Source organism: Procambarus clarkii, chromosome 19 (assembly GCF_040958095.1).
Source record: "Procambarus clarkii isolate CNS0578487 chromosome 19, FALCON_Pclarkii_2.0, whole genome shotgun sequence".
In the NCBI taxonomy this organism is placed as follows: domain Eukaryota; kingdom Metazoa; phylum Arthropoda; class Malacostraca; order Decapoda; family Cambaridae; genus Procambarus; species Procambarus clarkii.
The window spans coordinates 2,529,671-2,545,803 of record NC_091168.1 but is presented as its reverse complement, the minus strand read 5'-3'; the positions used below and the strand labels follow the sequence as shown (position 1 = coordinate 2,545,803).

Below are 16,133 nucleotides of genomic sequence, written 5' to 3'. Positions count from 1 at the left end.
GTCAAGTCTGGCCCCAGGCCGGGCTTGGGGAGTAGAAGAACTCCCAGAACCCCATCAACCAGGTATCAACCAGGTATCAACCAGGGAGGGTGGACAGTAACCAGAGGGAAGGGGGAGGTATCACGGGAGGGTGGACAGTAACCACGGGGAAGGGGGAGGTATCACGGGAGTGGGGGCAGGAAACAGGTGTCAGTAGAGATCATCCCGTAGTGAGCGGTGGATGGTGCGGGCGAGGCCGGCCACGCTTGAAGTGTACACTCACACTTACCGGGTGTGCTTCTCTCTCCTGCTTCTCCTGGTAAGCTTCTGGGGAAAGTCTAGAGAGACTACTGCTTCTCTTTATTTATATTACATTTCCTGCTGAACTGACTCAGTATTATCATTTTCAGATGGTATTTAAAACTTCAACCTAAAGGTAATTAGGAAAGAAAAGAAATTTCAAGAGATGTTTAAGGTTTAATATTTACAGTGTAATTAAGCACTTTGTAAATATTACTGTGTAGTTATTAGATAACGTGCTTTTTGTTTTTTTATGAATATAATTGTAGAGGAGGGCATTTATTGCTTCTGTTGGTTGTGATGGAGGAGTGCTATTATAACTATTGTTCTGGTAGAGGGTGGTGCTATTATGGTGACTGGTAGTTGTGATGGGGGTGCTGCTATTGCTACTGGTAGTTGTGATGAGGGTGTGCTGCTATTACTACTGGTAGTTGTGGTAGGGGGTGCAACTATTGTTTCTGGTAATTATGAAGTGGGTGTGCTACTGGTAGTTGTGATGAGGGAGTGCTACTATTGCTACTAGTAGTTATGGTTCTACAGGTAACACTTGTGGTTCTGTGATACTGTTGCTGCTGGTTGTTGTAATTGTGGGTGGTACTATTCCTACTAGTAGTTGTGATATGGGAGTGCCACTATTGCTATTAATATTATGATTGCGAAATGCTATTGTTGCTACTGGTAGTTGTGTAGAGGGTGTGCTACTGGTAGTTGTGATGTGGGTGTGCTACTGGTAGTTGTGATGTGGGTGTGCTACTGGTAGTTGTGATGTGGGTGTGCTACTGGTAGTTGTGATGTGGGTGTGCTACTGGTAGTTGTGATGTGGGTGTGCTACTGGTAGTTGTGATGTGGGTGTGCTACTGGTTGTTGTGATGTGGGTGTGCTACTGGTAGTTGTGATGTGGGAGTGCTACTGGTAGTTGTGATGTGGGTGTGCTACTAGTAGTTGTGATGTGGGTGTGCTACTGGTAGTTGTGATGTGGGTGTGCTACTGGTAGTTGTGATGTGGGTGTGCTACTGGTAGTTGTGATAGGGTGTGCTACTGGTAGTTGTGATAGGGTGTGCTACTGGTAGTTGTGATGTGGGTGTGCTACTGGTAGTTGTGATAGGGTGTGCTACTGGTAGTTGTGTAGAGGATGTGCTACTGGTAGTTGTGGTGTGGGTGTGCTACTGGTAGTTGTGTAGTGGGTGTGCTACTGGTAGTTGTGATGTGGGTGTGCTACTGGTAATATTGGTGTGGGTGTGCTACTGGTAGTTGTGATAGGGTGTGCTACTGGTAGTTGTGTAGAGGGTGTGCTACTGGTAGTTGTGTAGAGGGTGTGCTACTGGTCGTTGTGTAGAGGGTGTGCTACTGGTAGTTGTGTAGTAGGTGTGCTACTGGTAGTTGTGATGTGGGTGTGCTACTGGTAGTTGTATAGTGGGTGTGCTGCTGGTAGTTGTGATGTAGATGTGCTACTGGTAATTGTGGTGTGGGTGTGCTACTGGTAGTTGTGATGTGGGTGTGCTACTGGTAGTTGTGTAGAGGGTGTGCTACTGGTAGTTGTGATGTGGGTGTGCTACTGGTAGTTGTGATGTGGGTGTGCTACTGGTAGTTGTGTAGAGGGTGTGCTACTGGTAGTTGTGTAGAGGGTGTGCTACTGGTAGTTGTGTAGAGGGTGTGCTACTGGTAGTTGTGTAGAGGGGTGTGCTACTGGTAGTTGTGTAGAATGTGTGCTACTGGTAGTTGTGTAGAGGGTGTGCTACTGGTAGTTGTGATGTGGGTGTGCTACTGGTAATTGTGGTGTGGGTGTGCTACTGGTAGTTGTGATAGGGTGTGCTACTGGTAGTTGTGTAGAGGGTGTGCTACTGGTAGTTGTGTAGAGGGTGTGCTACTGGTAGTTGTGATGTGGGTGTGCTACTGGTAGTTGTGTAGAGGGTGTGCTACTGGTAGTTGTGATGTGGGTGTGCTACTGGTAGTTGTGATGTGGGTGTGCTACTGGTAGTTGTGTAGAGGGTGTGCTATAGGTAGCTGTGTAGTGGGTGTGCTACTGGCAGTTGTGTAGAGGGTGCTACTGGTAGTTGTGATGGGGGAGTGCAATTATTGCAACTTGTAGTTGTGGTTCCACAAGTAATAGTTGTGGTTCTTCTCCGGTCCCGACCACAGCGGTCTCCGGGTTTGGAGTCCCTGTGCCGTCTTTCACCAACCTCGAGGTCAACTCCGGAGCTCACAGTTCCCGCGACGGCACTGGAACCAATCGTATTGACGTTTGCCTTTCCATTGGAGACTTTCGGCGCCGAGGAGACTTGCTGCTTGGGTGACAGCTTCTCCTCCATATCAACCTACCCTGGCTTTGCGACCTGGAGACCCACTCCAGACCGACAATCAGAGCACAACTCCATAGCCTCCTGAGACTGATGGATGCCTACTAGTTTTGATGGGGGGAGCGCTATTCTTTCTTCTGTTAGTTGAGATAGGGGAAGTGCTACCATTAGTTTTGATACGGGTTTTGTTACTATTATTACTGTTAGTTGTGATGAGGGCGTGCTATTGTTGCTAATGGTAGTTATTACTCTACATGAGCTATTACCTCTTCTTCAATAGCACTCCCTCTCACACATGTGCGTGCATATGTGTGTGAGTAAATAAACACTCAGGAAGGATTAATCAGGTTGACTCTACCACAGGTGTCGTTGACTCTTCCACAGGTGTTGTTGACTAAGGAAGGTTGTGGTATGTGACGTGAGGCAAATGTCATTATCCCTTTCCTAACCCCCCCTCCACCCTCCGCACTCACTGCCGCCCTCACCCCCTCCCCCACAGCTCCCCCTTGTCCATATCTTCCCTTACACCCTCTCTGCTCCCCCACATTTCATACCCTCACTTTCTCCTTTCACTTAATTTCTGAGAAATTTACCACAAATAATAATAATGCTTAATGATTTAATAAGCCTTCTTTACATTCATACTCAGAGGCCTCGGGGGTAGAAATATTACAAGCATATTCTTAAATGTTCTCCGTACATCTCGTTATGCGTTCTTACTTGTTTCTTCCGCATTTTGCATATTCTTATACATTCTCTTCACTTATTGTTACGCATTCTCCATGTTCTTAAATGCTCTCTAAATGTTCTTTCCACATTTGTATGTTCTCGCCATGTTCTCCTAATTTTCACAGCATGTTCTTTGCACACTTCATATGTTCTCTCCATATTCTCAGAATGTTCTTAAATGGTCTCTGCACAACTTTGTACACGTTATTTATGTTCTCTTTACGTTATTCACGTCTTTGCATGTTCTCTGTTTTCATTTCATATTCTAACATGTTCTCTGTTTGTTTCTTTAAACCAGATGTACTATTACATCTTTGGACAATAACTAGTTCTTTGATACATACTATCAACCACATTACTATTTCTCAACAAATTATTTATTTACCAATTTATTTAATTACAAATTGTTTAGTCATTTACTAATTATTTTATTTAGTTACAGATTTTATCGGCAAACTTTTTTTGCTCATTTATATAAATATTTGTAAAATTCTAACTGCATTTCTCTTTATCAACTTAATATCTCTTACTAATACTGTTCTTAAACAAAACTACGTTTCATGCAGTAATAAATTTAGTATGATGCACTTTTCATGTGTCATCTTAAATAAGGATTCACTGCACTAACAAAATTGTCAAGTATAACTTTCTTCATAATATTTCTAAACTAAATAACTCTTTTAAACATCTTTCCACATCAAAGGATACTCTGCAAGTCATCAATGATATTCTCCAAAACATCTCCAAGATACCTTTATGCATCAAAATATACTCTCAGAGACATCAAGCATATTCCCCCAAGGTATCTTCTTGTAACAAAGGTTACTCTCCTTATCCTCTATATGCACGAAGAATTCTTTCAGCGACATCAAGGATACTCTCTGAGACATCTTTGTGCTTCATTTATATGCTCCGAAACATCTTCACACATTAAAAGACGCTATCGGTGATGTATTTATGTAACATGGATACACTCAGTGACATCAAAAGTATTCTCTAAGACACCTTCATGCATCATAAGATGATCTACAAAACATTTTTATATAACAAGGCTTCTATCCAGGAAATCTCACTCATTAACACACCTTAATTAAGAATTGCACCTCCTTCATTAATCAAGGGTAACTTTATCAAGTCATATGTAACATTTACTATTTACGTTCTAAGTAAATTATTCTATAACATATTTAATCGATCATTTCTGTTAAACTTACTAAATGTCTTTATGAAGTCACAAACAACTTTAAGTATTATATCAAGTTAACTTGTGCAACCTTTCATAATATTTCATACATTTATGTATTAATAAACATATGATTCAATTAAAAATAAATTTAAATAACAAACTTTTATGTAGTAAGTTTCACTAAGACATTTACAGTGAAAACTTGTTATTAACATTTAATATCACACATTTGTGATATTGAATAGATGTGTGATTAACATTTCATCACATATCTCAATTATATCACTCACAAAATTACCTCATTTCTCTGTAACATATCAATCATTTCTTATCATGTAACTTCTATTAAGCAGTTTTTCTGTCATATATATATTGTTAAGACAAACTTTTTCCAAAGACATATCTTGTAATGTTGTACAATTTGTTTAAGGAATACTCTCTATCAACTTAATACAAAGGTATATGTAATTTTTCTTACCTACCTTACTTAACTTACCTAACTTTCATAACTTCCACTACCTGTCTTATCCTACCTAACCCATCTTACCTATCCTCACCTGCATGATGTAACTTAACATAACTTCCTTAACCTAACTTACATAACTTACCTTCCAGATGGAACTAACATAACATCATTAATCTAATCTACCTGACATAACTTACCTATCCTCACCTTCCTGAAGTATCTTACAATAACTTCCATGACCTAACTTACATAACCTCAGCTACCTAACCTCACCTACCTAACCCAACTTACCTAACCTCACCTACCTAACCAAACTTATCTAACATCACCTACTTAACCCAACTTACCTAATCTCACAATCCTAACCCATGTTACCTAACCTCACCTACCTTACTTTCATAACTTATAGCTGGACTTGTGATCCTGTGGTCCCGGGTTCGATCCCGGGCGCCTGCAAGAAACAATGGGCAGAGTTTATTTTACCGTATGCACCTGTTACCTAGCAGTAAAATAGGTACCTAGGTGTTAGTCAGCTGTCACGGGCTGCTTCCTAGGGATGGAGGTCTGGTCGAGGACTGGGCCGCGGGGACACTAAAGCCCCGAAATCATCTCAAGATAACCCAACCTAACTTACTTAACCTCTCCAACCTGATGGACCTTAACATAACTTCCATAATCTATCCTACCTGACATAACTTACCTAACTTAACCTAACTTACATAACTTACCTAACGTAAAAGAACCTCCCCTACCTAACCTAACTTACATATCTTACCTAACATAACATAACTTTCCCGACCTAGCCTAACCTAACTTAAATAACTTGAGCATAAACTTATATAATATAAACCAAACATAGACTTGCACATGTGCACATACTCTCAATTCATTTACTTACTCACTTTCTCAAACTTTCATAAGTTTTCCTGTATATACAAATTCTCTCAAAACTACACAAATTATATAAACTTAGTCAAACATGTAAATACTTACATATATTCATATACTAGAGGCTGAGAGGCTGCCATGAAATAATTAACTGGAAGTTGTGGATGATTTAACTTCCATGGCAGTCTCACCCAGTATTGTTTGTCCTTATAGACAACTGTGTCCAGATATTGCTGACAATCTGACAGTCCACATATCATCAGGGCTTGGTTGTTCAGGGACAATACCAAAAGTGACTAAATCCCACAAACGATGTACAGGTGGATCAGACTCATTATCTTCAGATATTTCTCTGAAATGTAGGGGTGACTGTTCCAAACCTAGTCACGCCACTATTGTATTGTTAGATTGTTGGTTGGTTGACGCTGGGTTTTGTTGGAAGAGCACCGGTCCAGTAAGCAATTTGCCTCCAGCAGATGACAACAAATTCATTCCATGTTGTCTGGTGCATCCTGTTATAAATTTATAATAATGGTCAGCGCCAATAAGTATACCAACATCAGTGAGGCAGTCAGAATTTATTTTGTAATCTGCTAACCTCATGTGGTTTCGTTTGAGATATCTCGCAGTGCGAGCTAGTCCTGTGACCTGCAGGTCTGAAGGAAGTTTATCTACTACTAATGCTTGTATTGTACTAGTGTTTGATCCAAGTCTCACTAACACCTTGACTACTTGGTATTCACGAGGCCCACTATTAGTCAAGAACCCAGAAATATTCAGTCTCACACTTTTGACAGGTTTTAATTTTAACTGCTCGACTAATTGTTGTGTGATGAAGGTTTTCTGTGATCCTTGTGTAATTTCATTCAAGGTCAGAAAGGTTTTATTGTACATAGTACACAATTTATCTATAGTTTCTCTTGGTAATTTGCGCCTTACAACTAATTTTGTCATCCATTCAGCAGTCTGAATTTGGACTTTAAGGCTTAAGACCTTGAGTAAAGATTCTAACTCTAGTCTGAAAGTTTGGAGAGAATCTGTAGAATTATTAGCAGATGGTAAATCCAGCAATTTTTGTACTAAGATAGTAATAGTTCTTTCCTTGTTATCGTAGTTGTTCTTGAGCAATTGCACAGCTAGGTCGTAACCATCACTGGTCAGTGTTATGTTAGAGATTACCTTCAAGGCTTCATTTCGTAACAATGATAAGTAAATAAGTATTTACAATGATTGGTAAATAAGTGAACTTGGTTGTTTGAGGGATGTTAGTTTTAGAGTCTACTGCATCCACGAATTTACTCCAGAAATTATCCCAACTCTCATTCTCGTTACCAGAGAATGTGGGTATATTGATCTGAGGTAATTTGACATCAGGATCTGGATGTGCAGTAGAGGCTGTTGGTAATTTGTTTTTAGCAATTTGCCTTTTAAAGGGTTGAAGCTTAGCCCGTACATCATCTTCATACTGGGCTAAATCATTTACAATATCTTCAAGTTCAGTTTCACCTATTGAAGTTTTGTAAAGTTCTGTCAAATACAGATTCATATGTTGCTTAATATGCGCGAATTTGTCTGCAGCAACTTGAAGTAAATCTTCTAATTCAAGGTAGTCAACAGGTGACTGTTGTGACAGATTTTGACACTTGGTAATCTGTCGGGTGAAATGACCATTCAGACCGATAAGGGTCCTTTTCATTTTGTCAGCCGTTTCCATCTTGCTGGGTAAGGGCTGGTCTAACAGTAAATAGTTGTTACTGATGTAAATGGGACATTGACTCATTCAATGGAGTTCAATATCAATATAATAGCCTAATGTATTTGAATAGACTATACTACCTCGTTCAGAGGTTAATTTACCTACCTAACAATAAGTAGCTAAGGATTTTGAGCAGTGCTTGAACTTCACCATTAACTTTCTTCCGGCTAGCTCATCTTTATTACCATTAGATGTAATGGTGATCATTCAGCAGCACTCAAAATGCATACACACAAATAATGAGTACACAAATAATTAATATGGATATACTCCAATCAGAGTTACTATAAAGTTGAATCCCACCCTTGATAGGGTCAGCACAAGAATGAATAATGTATGCACTACATTATTCATTCTTGTGAATAATGTAGTCAATACATGACTAGTCCAAGACTAGTTGTAAGAATTTCTACCTAAGAAGCTACGAATTTATTTAGTCTGCATTTGTGCCAAATTCAGCACAATCACTGCCTAAATTCCTACCCAATAAAGGTTGGCATAGATTAATTTGTGGTGCAATAATGTGAATATATAGTTGTGCTGTGTTTTTGGGTTTTTTAGATTTTATAGTTTATATAAAGGTGCACTTGCACACACAGGTGAAAATACAATTATGTACAATTAATTTGGCTTGCCAGCCACAGCCTTTTATGGTGCTTGATTGTGTAGATCAATTTGTCAACTACATGTGACCTAGATTCACCTGACAGGTGTACACCATCTCTTGCCAGGTTTTGCCTGTATGGTCTGGCTGTAAATTGAATGTAAGTGGCATCCAATCGTACTCTCTTCCTCAGCCTAAAGTTTATATATTTGGCAGCTCTTTGGTAATATTCTGGACTCACTCCCCAACGATTATTATTGCTCAGTTGGCGAGGTTCCACCAATGTGAACACTACTGACACTGCTAACAATTTTAAATGAAGAAATTATTGTTTTAAGGTGATTAATTACCTCAGCTGGGTGTCGAGTAGGATGGATGTCATTACCACCTAAATAAATAATAGTTAGATGGTGATGCCACTCTAACGCAGGTGTTAATGTGGAATTATTATAGAAGTTATGAGCTGTTGCTCCTGGTGACCTGAAGATTCTTACCTCAGTGTGAGGTATAGGTCTGAGTGTTGTGGGCAATTGACTGTGTCCCACGAGTGCTACTTTATACATAAGGTATAAGCAGCAAATAAATTGGTGCGAATTAGGCTAACCTATGTGGTACACTGCCAGTAGCCACAATTAATAAAATGTGGTTAGTCTAGACTACTTCACACGGTATTTAGTTATGACTAATTAGTAATGTTAATTGGTATGTATCCGGTTCGAAGGACCATAATGTAGGATATCTGGGGCTTGACTCATATATTCAATTAATTGACTATTGTATTTAAATTAATCGAAGGACCACCCACTTTTGAGAAAAGAGGGAAAACGAATAAAAGTGATCATTAGAATAACACTAGAGAACCTGTGTCTATAGATACTAATTAAATGAATAATCACTTGAAAATAATGAATAGACTGTATTATTAATTAATTAAAGTCAAAGCCTCAAATATCAACATTTGGGGGGGGGGGGGTATTTCTAGAAGTTCATATATATCTAGGAACCAGTGTGGTTCGTCACTAGTTCATTGTTGAGTTAGTAACATATTAAATCTAAACTACAATAGATTCAAAGATATGATAACTCAAATTATGAATATTAAAGATTATGAATTACTGACCAACAGTCAAAGCAAACACATTGATTACCAAATCATCATTTCTGGCAATAATTTATTCAATGTAAAGATCCTATATGAATTATATGGAAATCAGTAATAATATTAGATAAATTTGTACGAAATAAATGTCTTATCTGTAAGACGATTTCTGTAATGCCATTTCGTCATTCGTCCTCGTGGCCACAGGATCCCAATAAAGAAAGAACCCGAGGTGAATATCACGAATGATGAGAAACAACTTGTCGACTCCTCGTATACACGCTGAAATCAGAGAAATTTAAGTAGCATTTGATTAGGCTACGATTTATTTCAAATATTCATGAAAACGGAGAAATTGTTGCAATTCAACTAACGTTGTGTATTAGGTATCCATGCTGTATAACGACAGACTACCCACAAATATACAATCTAGGATGATGCATCAAACGAGAATGGTATGCTTAACATGAGCGTATCAAATACTAAGGTCTGCCGAAACCGCGTAAGCCAGTCCCAGACGTCCACTGCTGTGTATGCGTAATTACGGGTCGTGGCTTCAATTGTTGACGCATTATTAACTGGCTGGGCACTATAGAACACGCGAATAGGTAATTGTTGACTATTAAACGGGTATCAACGTAATTCTTGTCGATAAAAACTCCCCAGTCACTACTACGTGTCTCGCCACTCTTCACGCCAGGGATGCCTCGTGTACAATGGCGTCTCCGCCTTCCCTCAACCCATCTCTCGCATTCACCACAGAAATTATTAATCACGGATAATTCTTTTCCGCGTAATTATGGATGTAATACATTAATGAGAACTGGGTTGCAATTATAGGGACTTAAATATTATCATATTCTCGTTTTAATGGTGTTAAACAAGAAAATGGAGAAGATTTTTACTCTCCATAGCATTCGTAAGTAACAGATAAAACTGCTACTTGATAACAATTTCAGTTAATAACTCTCGGTTTTAGATTATCGGGAGTCATATTATCCGTAGGTAATTATTACACAGAATACTGATAATTTTAGAGAACCACATTCAATTCTCTAACACATTGGTAATAAACGTGTCTAGACATTATCTGACGCAATTTTGCTACTCGATTTTATAAGAATTCTAGCACTAATACGCAGATGAAATGGTTTAATTTATGTTTACACTACCGTTAGTGAAATTAATAACTACTGTAATTAGTATATAATGATGATGATGTATTATAATACAATAGTAGTTTATTAGTGTTGGAAATTTCCAACAACAGGGAAGGGGGAGGTACCACGGGAGGGTGGACAGTAAGCACAGGGAAGGTATCATGGGAGGGTGGACAGTAACCACAGGGAAGGTAACACGGGAGGGTGGACAGTAACCACAGGGAAGGGATAGGTATCACGGGAGGGTGGACAGTAAGCACAGGGAAGGTATCATGGGAGGGTGGACAGTAACCACAGGGAAGGTAACACGGGAGGGTGGACAGTAACCACAGGGAAGGGATAGGTATCACGGGAGGGTGGACAATAACGACAGGGAAGGGGGAGTTATCACGGGAGGATGGACAGTAACCACAGGGAAGGTATCACGGGAGGGTGGACAGTAACCACAGGGAAGGTATCACAGGAGGGTGGACAGTAAACACAGGGACGGTATCACTGGAGGGTGGACAGTAACCACAGGGAAGGGGGACATATCATGACACGGTTGACACTTCCACTTCCACAGTGAAGTGGAAGGTATCATGAGAGGGCGGACAGTAACCACAGGGAAGGGGAAGGTATCTCGGGAGGGTGAACAGCTACCACAGAGATGGGGAAGTATCATGGGAGGGTGGACAGTAACCACAGGGAAGGAATCACGGGAGGGTGGACAGTAACCACATGGAAGGGGAAGGTATCACGCGAGCGTGGACAGTAACCACAGGGAAATAGAAGGTATCACGGGAGGGTGGACAGTAATCACAGGGAAGGTATCACGGGAGTCCAGAGATCCCATTACAATGGTTGTACTCTTCAAATCTCTTGTGTTGTCCCGTCTTGAGTACTGCTCAGTACTCACTTCCCCCATCAGAGCAGGAGAGATTGCTGAAATTGAGGAAATACAGAGAACATATACGGCACGCATAGACGAGATAAAGCACCTAAATTATTGGGTTCGTCTCAAAGCTCTCCAAATGTACTCACTAGAAAGGAAACGAGAGAGATACCAAATAATTTACACATGGAAAATACTGGAGGGACAAGTCCCAAATCTCCACAGTAAAATAACAACGTACTGGAGTGAACGACATGGAAGAAATTGTAGAATAGAACCAGTGAAGAGCAGAGGTGCCATGGGCACAATCAGAGAACACTGTATGAACATCAGAGGTCCACGGTTGTTCAACGTCCTACCAGCGAGCATCAGAAATATTACAGGAACAACCGTGGACATTTTAAAGAGGAAACTAGATTGTTTCCTTCAAAGAGTGCTGGACCAACCGGGCTGTGGTGGGTATTAAAGGTTCCATGGGAGGGTGGACAGTAACCACAGGGAAGGTTCCACGGGAGGGTGGACAGTAACCACAGGGAAGGTTCCATGGGAGGGTGGACAGTAACCACAGGGAAGGTTCCACGGGAGGGTGGACAGTAACCACAGGGATGGGGGAGGTATCACGGGAGGGTGGACAGTAACCACAGGGAAGGGGAAGGTTTCACGAGAGGGTGGACAGTAACCACAGGAAAGGGGAAGGTATCACGGAAGGGTGGACAGTATCCACAGGGAAGGGGAAGGTATCACGGGAGGGTGGACAGTAACCATAGGGAAGGGATAGGTTTCACGGGATGGTGGACAGTAACCACAGGGAAGGTATCACGGGAAGGTGGACAGTAACCACATGAAAGGGGAAAGTATCACGGGAGGGTGGACAGTAACCACAGAGGAAGGTATGACGGAAGGGCTGTTACCCTTGGAGCGGCCTGCGGGCCGCTCCAAGCAACAGCCTGGTTGACCAAACTCTCACAAGTCAAGTCTGGCCCCAGGCTGGGCTTGGGGAGTAGAACAACTCCCAGAACCGCATCAACCAGGTATCAACCAGGTATCAACCAGGGAGGGTGGACAGTAACCAGAGGGAAGGGGGAGGTATCATGGGAGGGTGGACAGTAACCACGGGGAAGGGGGAGGTATCACGGGAGTGTGGGCAGGAAACAGGTGTCAGTCGAGATCTTCCCTTAGTGAGCGGTGGATGGTGCGGGCGAGGCCGGCCGCGCTTGAAGTGTTCACTCACACTTACCGGGTGTGCTTCTCTCTCCTGCTTCTCCTGGTAAGCTTCTGTGGAAAGTCTAGAAAGACTACTGCTTCTCTTTATTTATATTATATTTCCTGCTAACCTAAAGGTAATTAGGAAAGAAAAGAAATTTCAAGAGATGTTTAAGGTTTAATATTTACAGTGTAATTAAGCACTTTGTATATATTACTGTGTAGTTATTAGATAACGTGCTTTTTGTTTTTTTATGAATATAATTGTAGAGGAGGGCATTTATTGCTTCTGTTGGTTGTGATGGAGAAGTGTTATTATAACTATTGTTCTGGTAGAGGGTGGTGCTATTATCGTGACTGGTAGTTGTGATGGGGGGGTGCTGCTATTGACACTGGTAGTTATGATTGGGGAGTGCTACATGTAGTTGTTATGGGGGGAGTGCTACTATTGCTACTGGTAGTTGTGATGAGGGGGTGCTGCTATTGCTACTGGTAGTTGTGGTAGGGGGTGCAACTATTGTTTCTGGTAATTATGAAGGGGGTGTGCTACTGGTAGTTGTGATGAGGGAGTGCTACTGGTAGTTGTGATGAGGGAGTGCTACTGGTAGTTGTGATGAGGGAGTGCTGCTATTGCTACTAGTAGTTATGGTTCTACAGGTAACACTTGTGGTTCTGTGATACTGTTGCTGCTGGTTGTTGTGATTGTGGGTGGTACTATTCCTACTAGTAGTTGTGATATGGGAGTGCCACTATTGCTATTAGTATTATGATTGCGAAATGCTATTGTTGCTACTGGTAGTTGTGTAGAGGGTGTGCTACTGGTAGTTGTGATGTGGGTGTGCTACTGGTAGTTGTGTAGAGGGTGTGCTACTGGTAGTTGTGATGTGGGTGTGCTACTGGTAGTTGTGTAGAGGGTGTGCTACTGGTAGTTGTGATGTGGGTGTGCTACTGGTAGTTGTGATGTGGGTGTGCTACTGGTAGTTGTGATGTGGGTGTGCTACTGGTAGTTGTGTAGAGGGTGTGCTACTGGTAGTTGTGATGTGGGTGTGCTACTAGTAGTTGTGATGTGGGTGTGCTACTGGTAGTTGTGATGTGGGTGTGATACTGGTAGTTGTGTAGAGGGTGTGCTACTGGTAGTTGTGATGTGGGTGTGCTACTGGTAGTTGTGATAGGGGTGTGATACTGGTAGTTGTGTAGAGGGTGTGCTACTGGTAGTTGTGATGTGGGTGTGCTACTGGTAGTTGTGATGTGGGTGTGCTAATTGTAGTTGTGTAGAATGTGTGCTACTGGTAGTTGTGTAGAGGGTGTGCTACTGGTAGTTGTGTAGAGGGTGTGCTACTGGTAGTTGTGTAGAGGGTGTGCTACAGGTAGTTGTGATGTGGGTGTGGTACTGGTAGTTGTGTAGAGGGTGTGCTACTGGTAGTTGTGATGTGGGTGTGCTACTGGTAGTTGTGATAGGGGTGTGATACTGGTAGTTGTGTAGAGGGTGTGCTACTGGTAGTTGTGATGTGGGTGTGCTACTGGTAGTTGTGATGTGGGTGTGCTAATTGTAGTTGTGTAGAATGTGTGCTACTGGTAGTTGTGTAGAGGGTGTGCTACTGGTAGTTGTGTAGAGGGTGTGCTACTGGTAGTTGTGTAGAGGGTGTGCTACAGGTAGTTGTGATGTGGGTGTGGTACTGGTAGTTGTGTAGAGGGTGTGCTACTGGTAGTTGTGATGTGGGTGTGCTAGTGGTAGTTGTGTAGAGGGTGTGCTACTGGTAGTTGTGATGTGGATGTGATACTGGTAGTTGTGATGTGGGTGTGCTACTGGTAGTTGTGATGTGGGTGTGCTACTGGTAGTTGTGTAGAGGGTGTGCTACTGGTAGTTGTGATGTAGGTGTGATACTGGTAGTTGTGATGTGGGTGTGATACTGGTAGTTGTGATGTGGGTGTGCTACTGGTAGTTGTGTAGAGGGTGTGCTACTGGTAGTTGTGTAGAGGGTGTGCTACTGGTAGTTGTGATAGGGTGTGCTACTGGTAGTTGTGTAGAGGGTGTGCTACTGGTAGTTGTGTAGAGGGTGTGCTACTGGTAGTTGTGATGTGGGTGTGGTAATGGTAGTTGTGTAGAGGGTGTGCTACTCGTAGTTGTGATGTGGGTGTGATACTGGTAGCTGTGATGTGGGTGTGCTACTGGTAGTTGTGATGTGGGTGTGCCACTGGTAGTTGTGTAGAGGGTGTGCTACTGGTAGTTGTGATGTGGGTGTGATACTGGTAGTTGTGATGTGGGTGTGATACTGGTAGTTGTGATGTGGGTGTGTTACTGGTAGTTGTGTAGAGGGTGTGCTACTGGTAGTTGTGTAGAGGTTGTGCTACTGGTAGTTGTGTAGAGGGTGTGCTACTGGTAGTTGTGATATGGGTGTGCTACTGGTAGTTGTGATGTGGGTGTGATACTGGTAGTTGTGTAGAGGGTGTGCTACTGGTAGTTGTGATGTGGGTGTGCTACTGGTAGTTGTGATAGGGGTGTGATACTGGTAGTTGTGTAGAGGGTGTGCTACTGGTAGTTGTGATGTGGGTGTGCTACTGGTAGTTGTGATGTGGGTGTGCTAATGGTAGTTGGGTAGAATGTGTGCTACTGGTAGTTGTGTAGAGGGTGTGCTACTGGTAGTTGTGTAGAGGGTGTGCTACTGGTAGTTGTGTAGAGGGTGTGCTACTGGTAGTTGTGATGTGGGTGTGGTACTGGTAGTTGTGTAGAGGGTGTGCTACGGGTAGTTGTGATGTGGGTGTGCTACTGGTAGTTGTGTAGAGGGTGTGCTACTGGTAGTTGTGATGTGGGTGTGATACTGGTAGTTGTGTTGTGGGTGTGCTACTGGTAGTTGTGATGTGGGTGTGCTACTGGTAGTTGTGTAGAGGGTGTGCTACTGGTAGTTGTGATGTAGGTGTGATACTGGTAGTTGTGATGTGGGTGTGATACTGATAATTGTGATGTGGGTGTGCTACTGGTAGTTGTGTAGAGGGTGTGCTACTGGTAGTTGTGTAGAGGGTGTGCTACTGGTAGTTGTGATAGGGTGTGCTACTGGTAGTTGTGTAGAGGGTGTGCTACTGGTAGTTGTGTAGAGGTTGTGCTACTGGTAGTTGTGATGTGGGTGTGGTAATGGTAGTTGTGTAGAGGGTGTGCTACTGGTAGTTGTGATGTGGGTGTGATACTGGTAGTTGTGATGTGGGTGTTCTACTGGTAGTTGTGATGTGGGTGTGCCACTGGTAGTTGTGTAGAGGGTGTGCTACTGGTAGTTGTGATGTGGGTGTGATACTGGTAGTTGTGATGTGGGTGTGATACTGGTAGTTGTGATGTGGGTGTGTTACTGGTAGTTGTGTAGAGGGTGTGCTACTGGTAGTTGTGTAGAGGTTGTGCTACTGGTAGTTGTGTAGAGGGTGTGCTACTGGTAGTTGTGATATGGGTGTGCTACTGGTAGTTGTGATGTGGGTGTGATACTGGTAGTTGTGTAGAGGGTGTGCTACTGGTAGTTGTGATGTGGGTGTGCTACTGGTAGTTGTGATAGGGGTGTGATACTGGTAGTTGTGTAGAGGGTGTGCTACTGGTAGTTGTGATGTGGGT

General features: G+C 42.3%; 1 protein-coding gene across 2 annotated transcripts in view; it reads left to right on the top strand.

The window, feature by feature from the left end:
* Positions 1–215: 215 nt before the first annotated feature.
* Positions 216–16,133, top strand: part of LOC138349600 (3-galactosyl-N-acetylglucosaminide 4-alpha-L-fucosyltransferase FUT3-like) — a 232,537-nt gene continuing 216,619 nt past the window's right edge. Inside the window, exon 1 of one of the 2 annotated variants that reach the window (XM_069326916.1) lies at positions 216–298. The gene's annotated coding sequence lies outside the window, so the exon portion shown is untranslated. Of the gene's footprint in view, positions 299–12,523; positions 12,606–16,133 lie in introns of those variants that run through there. The other variant, XM_069326915.1, reaches the window with a different exon arrangement.